Raw genomic sequence first — 10,735 nt, 5'->3', positions numbered from 1 at the left:
TCAGCAAATGCAAAAGAACGGAAATGATAACAATCTCTCAGACCACAGTGCAATCAAATTAGAACTCTGGATTAAGAAACACACTCAAAACCACAGAACTACATGGAAACTGAACAATCTGCTCCTGAATGACTACTGGGTAAATAACCAAATGAAGGCAGAAATAAAGATGTTCTTTGACACCAATGAGAACAAAGACCAGAATCTCTTGGACACATTTAAAGCAGTATGTAGAGGGAAATTTAAAGCACTAAATGCTCAACAGAGAAAGCAGGAAAGATGGAAAATCAACACCTTAACATCGCAATGAAGAGAACTAGAGAAGCAAGAGCAAACAAATTCAAGAGCTAGCAGAAGACAAGAAATAACTAATATCAAAGCAGAACTGAAGGAGATAAAGACATGAAAAACCCTTCAAAAAAAAAAACCAATGTCCAGGAGCTGGTTTTTTGAAAAGATCTACAAAATAGGTCGGTAGCCAGACAAATGAGGAAGAAAAGAGAGAAGAATTAAATAGACGCAATAAAAAATGATAAAGGGGATATCATCACCAATACCGCAGAAATACAAACTACCCCCAGAAAATACTATAAATACCTCTGCATAAATAAACTAGAAAATCTAGAAGAAATGGATAAATTCCTGGACACATACATCCTCCAAAGACTAAACCAGGAAGAAGTCAAATCCCTGAATAGACCACTAACAAGTTCTGAAATAGAGGCAGTAATTAATAGCCTACCAACCAAAAAAAGTCCAGGACCAGATGGATTCATAGCTGAATTCTACCAGGGTACAAAGAGGAGCTGACACCAGTTCTTCTGAAACTATTGCAACCAATAGGAAAAGAAGAAGTCCTTCCTAATTCATGAGGCCAGCATCATCCTGATACCAAAACCTGGCAGAGGAAAGTACAGGCCAATATACCTGATGAACGTTGATGTGAAAATCCTCAGTAAAATACTCGCAAACTGAATCCAGCATCACATCAAAAAGCTTATCCACCATGATCATGTTGGCTTCATCCCTGTGCAAGCCTGGTTCAACATACACAAATCAATAAATGTAATCCATCACATAAACAGAACAAATGACAGAAACCACATGATTATCTCAATATATGCAGAAAAGGCCTATGACAAAATTCAACAGTACTTCATGCTAAAAACTCTCAATAAACTAGGTATTGATGGACCATATATCTCAAAATAATAAGAGCTATGTATGACAAACCCCACTGTCATACTGAATGGGCAAAATATCATATTGAATGGGCAAAAACTGGAAGCATTCCCTTTGAAAACTGGCACAAGACGAGGATGCCCCTTCTTATCACTCCTATTCCACACACAATTGGAAGTTCTGGCGAGGGCAATCAGGCAAGAGAAAAAATAGAAGGTATTTGATTAGGAAAAGAGGAAGTCAAATTGTCACTGTTTGCAGATGACATGGCTGTATATTTAGAAAACCCCATCATCTCAGCCCAAAATCTCCTTAGGCTGATGAGCAACTTCAGCAAAGTTTCAGGATACAAAATCAATGTGCCCAAATCACAAGCATTCCTATACACCAATAACAGACAGAGAGCCAAATCATGAATGAACTCCCATTCACAATTGCTACAAAGAGAATAAAATACCTAGGAATAACACTTACAAGGGATATGAAGAACCTCTTCAAGGAGAACTACAAACCACTGCTCAAGGAAATAAGAGAGGACACAAACAAATGGAAAATCATTCCATGCTCATGGATAGGAAGAATCAATATCATGAAAATGGCCATACTGCCCAAAGTAATTTATAGATTCAGTGCTGTCCCCATCAAGCAACCATTGATTTTCTTCACAGATTTGGGAAAAACTACTTTAGAATTCATATGGAACCAAAAAGGAGCCCACATGGCCAAGACAATCCTAAGCAAAAAGAGCAAAGTGGGAGGCATCATGCTACCTGACTTCAAACTATACTACAAGTCTACAGTAACTAAAACAGCTTGGTACAGGTACCAAAACCCATATATAGACCTATGGAACAGAACAGAGGCCTCAGAAATAACACCACACATTTACAGCCATCTGATCTTTGACAAACCTGACAAAAACAAGCAATGGGGAGAAGATTCCCTATTTAATAGTGTTGGGAAAACTGGCTAGCCATATGCAGAAAGCTGAAACTGGATCCCTTCCTTACACTTTATACAAAAATTAACTCAAGATGGATTAAAGACCTAAATGTAAGACCTAAAACCGTAAAAACCCTAGAAGAAAACCTAAGCAATACCATTCAGGACATAGGCATGGACAAAGACTTCTTGACTAAAACATCAAAAGCAATGGCAACAAAAGCCAACGTTGACAAATGGGATCTAATTAAACTAAAGAGCTTCTGCACAGCAAAGAAACTATCATCTGAGTGAGCAGGCAACCTACAAAAAGGGAGAAAATTTTTGCAGTCTATCCATCTGCAAAGGCCAAATATTCAGAATCTACAAAACACTTAAACAATTTCACAAGAAAAAGACAAACAACCCCATCAAAAAGTGGGCAAAGGATGTGAACAGACAATTCTCAAAAGAAGACATTTATGCAGCCAACAAACATATGAACAGAAGCTCATCATCACTGGTCATTAGAGAAATGCAAATCAAAAACACTGAGAGACCATCTCATGTCAGTTACAATGGTGATTATTAAAAAGTCAGGAAACAACAGATGCTGGAGAGGATGTGGAGAAATAGGAACGCTTTTACACTGTTGGTGGGAGTGTAAATTAGTTCAACCAATTGTGGAAGACAGTGTGGTGACTCCTCAAGGATCTAGAACTAGAAATACCATTTGACTCAGCCATGCCATTACTGGGTATATACCCAAAGGATTATCCATCATTCTAGGATAAAGACACATGCACACGGATGTTTATTATGGCACTGTTCACAATAGCAAAGACTTGGAACCAACCCAAATGCCCATCAATGATAGAATGAATAAAGAAAATGTGGCATACCATGGAATACTATGCAGCCATAAAAAGGATGAGTTCATGTCTTTTGAAGCTAGAAATCATCATTCTCAGCAAACTAACACAAGAACTGAAAACCAAACACTGCATGTTCTCACTCATAAGTGGGAGTTAGGAGAACACATGGTCACAAGGGGAATATCACACACTGGGACCTGTTGGGGGGTGGGGGGGCTAGGGGAGAGATAGCATTAAGAGAAATACCTAATGTAGATGACAAAAAAAATCCCTTTTTTTTTTTTTTTTGACATGAAATCCTTTCTTTTTAATTTGGTTGATAGGCATTTGCCAAAATAGTATAAAATAATCTATGACCAGATATTTAGGTATTTACATGAACAAGGTATTTACAGAAACAGAACTGAAATACATAAAATTGATATATTTAACAGAAATGTCTATAAAATTTTCTACTGTGAATCTGGAAGACTTTCAGTTCCTACTTATTAACCTGGTCTTAAGCCTCCACAGGCAACTTGTAGGGCCCAGGAGTAGGATATACAAGGTCTAACTCATTTGGCAATTAAGAATCATCTATTAGTGTGAACTGGTGGGTGCTGAGCGGGGTGGGGGGGAGGGGGGAGGGAAGAACCAGATCTTAGGGGAAGTTACAGAATGGAAGACTCCACTGAAAACAAAAATGGACAAGAAAGACCTAAAATTACACTTATCTTTCTCTTGTCTCCTGTGGGAGAAGGCTGCAAAACTATTTTAAATACTTACTCAATTTTTCCCATTAGCAGAAAATCGGCAACCCTGAGACTTCAACTTTTCATGGCATAAAACTTAATACACATCTAGTAACTGATTAAGATTTATAAAATAATTTTATATCAGATAGAAAATAACTCTTATGGTTTAAAAATACATGTAAGGAAACAAAATTTCTCAAATTTATTTTTATGCCTAATTCTTAAACATTTGAACTAATAATTTCTATTGTCTGAAATTAGTTCCACACACAGATACACTTTAACTGAATGCTTTGAGTACACCTTGCTCTTGATTATTAAATGGAATGCCTACTTCCTTGTATTATTATTTAGATATACTTAAAAGAAGAAGTTTAATCCACCTGGAATATATAGAAATGTATTGATTTACAAGATAGCCACATAGACAGAGACCAGGAAAAAATAATCAAATGCTCATTCTTAGTAACACAACTGAGGCAGTGAAACACGATACACTGTACATGTCATCTACTGATCCAACTAGGCTACTTGATAAGCTATGCTTACAAAGAATGGTTTCATCAAACACCTTAGCAGAGCAAATATTCATACTGTGCTGAAATATCAAATTTGTTGCTCCTACAGTGGTGGTTCAAGAGCTTCCACTAGCTTTTTATTTGCCTCTTCATTATGCCAGCTTTGACAATGGGTTAAATGTTTCTTAAAATCTCTTGGGAAATTTGATTCAAATTTACAACATGGACATTTGAGTAAACTTTGCCCATGGACTGCTACATGATTTTTAAGGAGAGATTCCAAAAGAAAAGCCTTTCCACAAATTGTGCATTTGTAAGGGCTTTGAACATTATGCTTATTAACCAAGCGATGCAAAACAGCACCTTTTTTCATAGCATGGCAGCAACAAATTTTGCAATACTACTTTCCTTTTCCACGCTTCATATATTTTGAAATCTCCTCCTCAGAGGTAAAAGCTTATTTTTCTTCAGTAAACTGTAGCACATTTCTAGTCTGCTCTGGACTAGTCATGTCCATTTTGTTCTCTTTGCTAAAAGCAGTGGATTCCGCATCAACCTGCTCTTGATCACTGTTTGATTCGTGGCTCTTAATATCCATTGCATCCAAATCTGTTTTAATGTACTCACTACTACTATGCTCAGAATCTGAGCTCTCTTGGTTGTCTTTCTTGAGTTTCTTTGAGAAAGGAAATCAAGTATCTTCTAAGCGTTTCTTAGGTGAAGCTAGAAGTTCTTCCTGAACCAGAATATCACATTTTTGATCATCTATGGCACCCATCTGTAGTTCATCACCAAGCTCAACAGCCTTCTGTGATTCCAAGAATATAGCAGATTTAGGGAGTTCAGGGAAAAGGATATGCTTCTGGGGCTCTGAAAAAAGGGCATTTTTGCATGGCTCTGGGGAAGCAGGAGGGGCTGTTTTGGCAGGCTCAGGAAACTGGGCAGGTTTCCTAGGCTCAGTATCAATAGAACAGGCTTCCAGACAGCTGAGGTTGCTTTGGGGACTCAGATGGCCCAGAAGAACCTGTTTTTCTGGTCTGAGGGAAGACAGGTTTCTGAGGCTCCAGAAAATAGTAGGAAGACTTCCACAGATCAGGAGAACCACCACGGGAACTTTTCTGGGACTCAGGGAAATAACATGTGGCTACTAGCAACAGTACTGGTCTACACTCTTGAAAAAAATTGGGTAAAAGCAAAGGTGAAGATGAAGGAATGTTCTATGTTAATAGGTATTTTTCTATGAATGTATTCGTTTTCTTAAGGGCAGTATAGAAGTATTAATGTATATTAACTTGGCTAGGACTTATTTGAATACATTTTAAGGAAAATCTTTACAGTTTTAAAAATAAGTCACACGTTAAAAAACCCATTTGTTAATGGTGTTGAAAGAATGGAATGCCTAGAATCAACTCTGCAAAACACTGAGGCACAGATAATCTTTACTCAAAGATCAATTCCCCAGGGTCAATTTTCTGGATATATTTGCATTGACCCTCAAGTAAGGTTAAGAGTGATTACATCTCCCTTAAATTTATTATGTTCCTAAATATTGCTGTTTTTCAGCAATTTGGCCAAAGCATGGCTAAATTATAAAGTCAAGAAAGCCAAGATGGCTGGGCCTTTCTAGTGCATATAAATTCTTCATAATACCCCTACCAGAATCAAGATGGATACGATGGGGTGCTCTGATCCATTTCAGATAAAAGAGATAAAAGAGAGCTATGTTCTACTCACTCTTCTTATCAACATAAACCAATAGTCTGATTCTTATTATTTATATTAAGGTAGTCCATATCCTTTTGTTAGAGCAAATAGAAAAACAAACTTCCCTACACTGATGACATGGGACACTATAATGGATGTGGAGGAGCCTTTCACCCTGATTGCCTACTACTGTTAAAAGAACTAAAACAGGTATTCTTGGCTGATGATAGAATCCAATATTCAAATCGTATTTTTATTCAGGAACTTGGCTGTACATTGTAGAGAACTCATTCTGGTCGGCTCAACAGGAAACGCTACTGTTCTAAGTCAGTTATTGTCAGCAGGATGCAGGCAGACCATGTTCTGCCAGGAGACTGGCTGCAACAGTGTTTTTATACTTTTGAATGTTTTCAGTGCCTGTGGCTAAGCATCTTCAATTTGCCATTGTTCACAACTGGCCCCGCTATACATTTGGTGACATCCAAGGGCTTTTGAGTTGGCAATCTTCGTTCTACCCAAACTACTGTCAGATTCTTTTATAGTTAAGGAAGCTCATTGACAAGAATTTCTGGTCCCAGTCACTTACATTTTGCTCTATGGGTCTCAACTTAGTGGTTATGCAGGCTTTCAAACAAATCCAAAGATTTGAGGTCAATATTGACTCTTCATCAGGCAGTTCTGGAAGTCCCCAGTTAATTAACTTCTGTCAAATGTATGGTTGAAATGAAAGCTGCTGGAGGGAAAACTTACATGGGAATGCTACGATAGGTTAGTCTAAGTTCTTTCTTTGTAACAAGTTAAATCACAAGCTATCTACTTGAACTATGTTAGCTTTTCCTATAACAATGTTTTTTTCCTGAAATAAAATGTAATGTTGTGTCCTTGGCTTTATAAAGAAATGTTGGATGGGGCCGGGCGCGGTGGCTCAAGCCTGTAATCCCAGAACTTTGGGAGGCCGAGGCGGGTGGATCACGAGGTCAAGAGATCGAGACCATCCTGGTCAACATGGTGAAACCCCATCTCTACTAAAAATACAAAAAATTAGCTGGGCATGGTGTTGCGTGCCTGTAATCCCAGCTACTCAGGAGGCTGAGGCAGGAGAATTGCCTGAACCCAGGAGGCGGAGGTTGTGGTGAACCGAGATCGCGCCATTGCACTCCAGCCTGGGTAACAAGAGTGAAACTCCGTCCCCCACCCAAAAAAAAAAAAAAAAGAATGTTGGATGAAAAAAATTCATTGATCAATGTCTTTATGTAAAGACACATGGGATACATTACTGTATCACTAGTGCAGTGCTAGAAAAAAAGGCTCCTTTGAAATAGTGTGCTTCCTTTTAGTGGATGATGAAAATCCCCTCACCTGTAATGCTCCCTTTTCTCCTTGGCTGTCAGGATATTCAAATTAACTCACGACTCCTTCCGTACACTGTTGCTCTCCTCTTTATGTGCTTTCTCGTGTCTTTTACCTTTAGTGTTTTTCTACGTGCATGTACATAAATTTGCTTGTAACCAATATCAATAGCCTTTTGGAAGTATACGGTGTAAAAATTGCAAATAAATAATAATAAAACATAAAAAATTATTATTTTGTTAGAATCTTTTTTATTCAGAAAAAAACCCCCCAAAAACCAAAAAGCTTTCCAGCCACACACAGGACGGGTATGGGTAGGGGAAGGTGTCTGTCCATCCAGCTTTGGCCCCCAACCCATGTGGTTTTGGCAGCAATAAGGGGTGCGGGGTAATGGCCCCCAAAATAAAATGGTATATGTGTGTATGGGGAGGAAAGGGGTGCAAAGCTGTGGGGGGCAGTGAAGGGGAAGGGACAGACCAGGTCAGTACTGGGCATGCAAAGGTGGGAGCCCATTTCATAACATTTCTTGTGATCAAACAACCGTGGACACCTTCTTTGCCCTTCAGCAGGACTAGCATCTTGTCAGTCTTGGTGACAGTGACATTGAAGGTGGGGGCTCCACCGGTGCTCTTGGTATGAAGATCCATGCTAAATTCTGCATCCTGCAGCAGCGAGTCCCGGATGACTGAACACTCTGGCCGCCAAGTGTCAGCCCCCACGTAAAAACTTGACCGTCCTTTGCAACCAGGACACTAACCTCAGCTGGAGTGATGTTATCAAAGGTTTTCCTGGGGACAGCGGCCCTGACGGAGGGCAAGTCCTTACAGCCCACGATGGCCATATCCTGACAGGTCCTGTCCGCCATGAGGCTGTCGATGTAGGCGTTTCACCCGGCCATGGCGCCGCTACTGGGGCTGCTCTCAGCGCTGCTGCTGCGGCTGCGGGCTGCCCACTACCAGGACACCCGATCATCCCCACGGCACCCAGTACCTCTCACCACACCCGGTCACCCCCACCGCACCCAGTCACCCTTCGCAGCCGATCATGCCCACAGCACCCAGTCACCCTCTGCACCCGATCACGCCCACAGCACCCAGTCATCCACACCGCATACGTCACCACTAGGGCACCTGGTCACCCCCATGGCACCTGGTTCCCCCACTGCACCCAGCGGGGCCTGAGTGCCGCAGTCCGCGCTCCAGGTCAGCCTCCGGGGATCGGGAGGCAGATGCCATCTCCGTGATCATCCTTTTGGGAAACGCTGACTTCTTGGGAGGAACTGTGCGGTCACAAAGCTCACTGCCTGCAGGTGCCTTGGCCCACACCGGAGGAACTCATAGGTGATGCGCCCTGCGGTGCCCTCACCCAGGAGCTTATGAAGAGAAGAGGAAATCCTAAGGGCAACACCAGGCAGTGATAAGTCCCGTGAAAGAAGGACAAAGCGCTAGAAAGCCACCCAGAAACCGGGAAGGCTCCCTGGGCGTGAGGGTGCCAAGCAGGATCCTGAAGGTCTGATGGGACTCAGGAGAGGAGGTTGCAGAGGACAAAACTAGAGGACACAGGTGAAAAGGCATCCTCTAGACATCGCAGGTGATCCTGTTTGTGGCCACGGGCCATGGTGGGGTGGGTGGGGGTAAAGGGGTATCTTAAGGCCAGATTCTTGAATTATTTGCAGAGGAGTTGTTTGAACAGATTCTAAGGGAAACTTGAAGCTCATTCCTCAGTGACTCAGACGTCCAGAAATGTAGGCTAGGGGATGTTAAAGGTGCTTTTGTGAAGGAAGAGAGGAGGAGGCCCAGTCAGAATTTGACATGCTGTGCCTTGAATAGAATGCAGTTTGAGACAGATTTGTACAGCTTCCTGGATATTGAAATAAATCCATGTTCAGGCTAAGCAAAGTGCCTTTTGGAAAAGCATTAGGTGTCAGGCTCCTAAGGGGTAATGGAAAGGTGTATATAAAATAAGATCATCTGCACACATGAGGTGTTTCTGTTGGTGCATTCACCAAAATGCATCAAGACTTCCTGCACTTTGTATTAGGTGTGTACACTTTGGAATTACTGAGATAAACCTAAATTACGTCTTCAAGAAGGCATTTGTGCAAAGCGAAATAAATGATAATGTTTACAAAAATGGTCAATAATATTCTGGTATTAAAGTTTTTTTCTTAGTTTTAAACATTTCAGCTAATAAAAATAATTAATCTTTGAAAAATCTTGCAAAATTCGAGAAGTACTGGAAAAGGTGTTAAAAACATTGTCTCCTCTAATTGTACCTTTTAGATTTGGTTACTATTAATATTCCTAGTTTAAATAATAAAAATGCTATGACATTTATCACTAGGAAGTATGTGCTAAGGTGAATAAGTTTAAACTGAAAAAGAGGCCGGGCGCGGTGGCTCAAGCCTATAATCCCAGCACTTTGGGAGGCCGAGGTGGGTGGATCACAAGGTCAAGAGATCGAGACCATCCTGGTCAACATGGTGAAACCCCGTCTCTACTAAAAATACAAAACATTAGCTGGGCATGGTGGCGCGTGCCTGTAATCCCAGCTACTCAGGAGGCTGAGGCAGGAGAATTGCCTGAACCCAGGAGGCGGAGGTTGCGGTGAGCCGAGATCGCGCCATTGCACTCCAGCCTGGGTAACATGAGCGAAACTCCGTCTCAAAAAAAAAAACAAAAAACAAACTGAAAAAGAGTTTTGGAAAAATTAAAAAGATATGTATTATAATGTTAATGATGAAATTCAATAATCTAAAAAGTGATTGTTAAAGGAAAGATTTAACACACAATGGTGATATTTTAGAGCAAGACTTTTTGTGCTTAAAAAAAAATCTGGGTTTTATCTTAAATTAAGACCTAGTTTAGTTGCTGATAATCTACTGGGAAATATTGATTAGTGTAAAACAATGTCAACATTCTACCAATGCAAGATGGAATCTAAAGGAATTCAATTTGTGATTATGTGGGTTTGAAAATGAGAACAAACAGAAAATGTGGATAGTGTTTGGTGGTAAAAAAAAAACTGAAAAAATAAAACTACAGAGAAAAAGTCAAAAACCTATCCAAAATGCCTCAGAGAAAGCCTAAGAAAAAGGATCAAAAGGGCCCAGGGACCCCTGGAGAGTGCAAACAAGGCCAACATGATGAAAAAGACAGCTTTTATAGAATGCAGCAAGGTAATAAAAATCAAATAAGAAAGCTTTCAAAAATGTCATGTAGTATACAAAGTTGGAAATAGTACAATTAGAAGTATCCAGACAAAAACATTTTAAAAATGAATTTTGAAGAAAATTATAAAATTAATTTGGAAAACATGTTCAGAAGGAGAAACTGACACTTTTGGTATTACTTGTCAGAGTACAAAAGCTTGCTCTTGGGTAAAAAAAGGTTTGAAGAGACAATTTTTTGAGGTTTTATCTAATGTTTGTAGCTATTATAAGCTACATATG

General features: G+C 40.1%; 1 pseudogene; it reads right to left on the bottom strand.

The window, feature by feature from the left end:
- Window positions 1-4,096: 4,096 nt before the first annotated feature.
- On the bottom strand, window positions 4,097-8,182 carry LOC108295935 (annotated as a pseudogene).
- Window positions 8,183-10,735: the final 2,553 nt, after the last annotated feature.

Source organism: Cebus imitator, unplaced genomic scaffold, assembly GCF_001604975.1.
Source record: "Cebus imitator isolate Cc_AM_T3 unplaced genomic scaffold, Cebus_imitator-1.0 Scaffold669, whole genome shotgun sequence".
Classification (NCBI taxonomy): Eukaryota; Metazoa; Chordata; class Mammalia; order Primates; family Cebidae; genus Cebus; species Cebus imitator.
The sequence above is the reverse complement of the archived record's forward strand: the minus strand, read 5'-3'. Positions and strand labels throughout refer to the sequence as shown.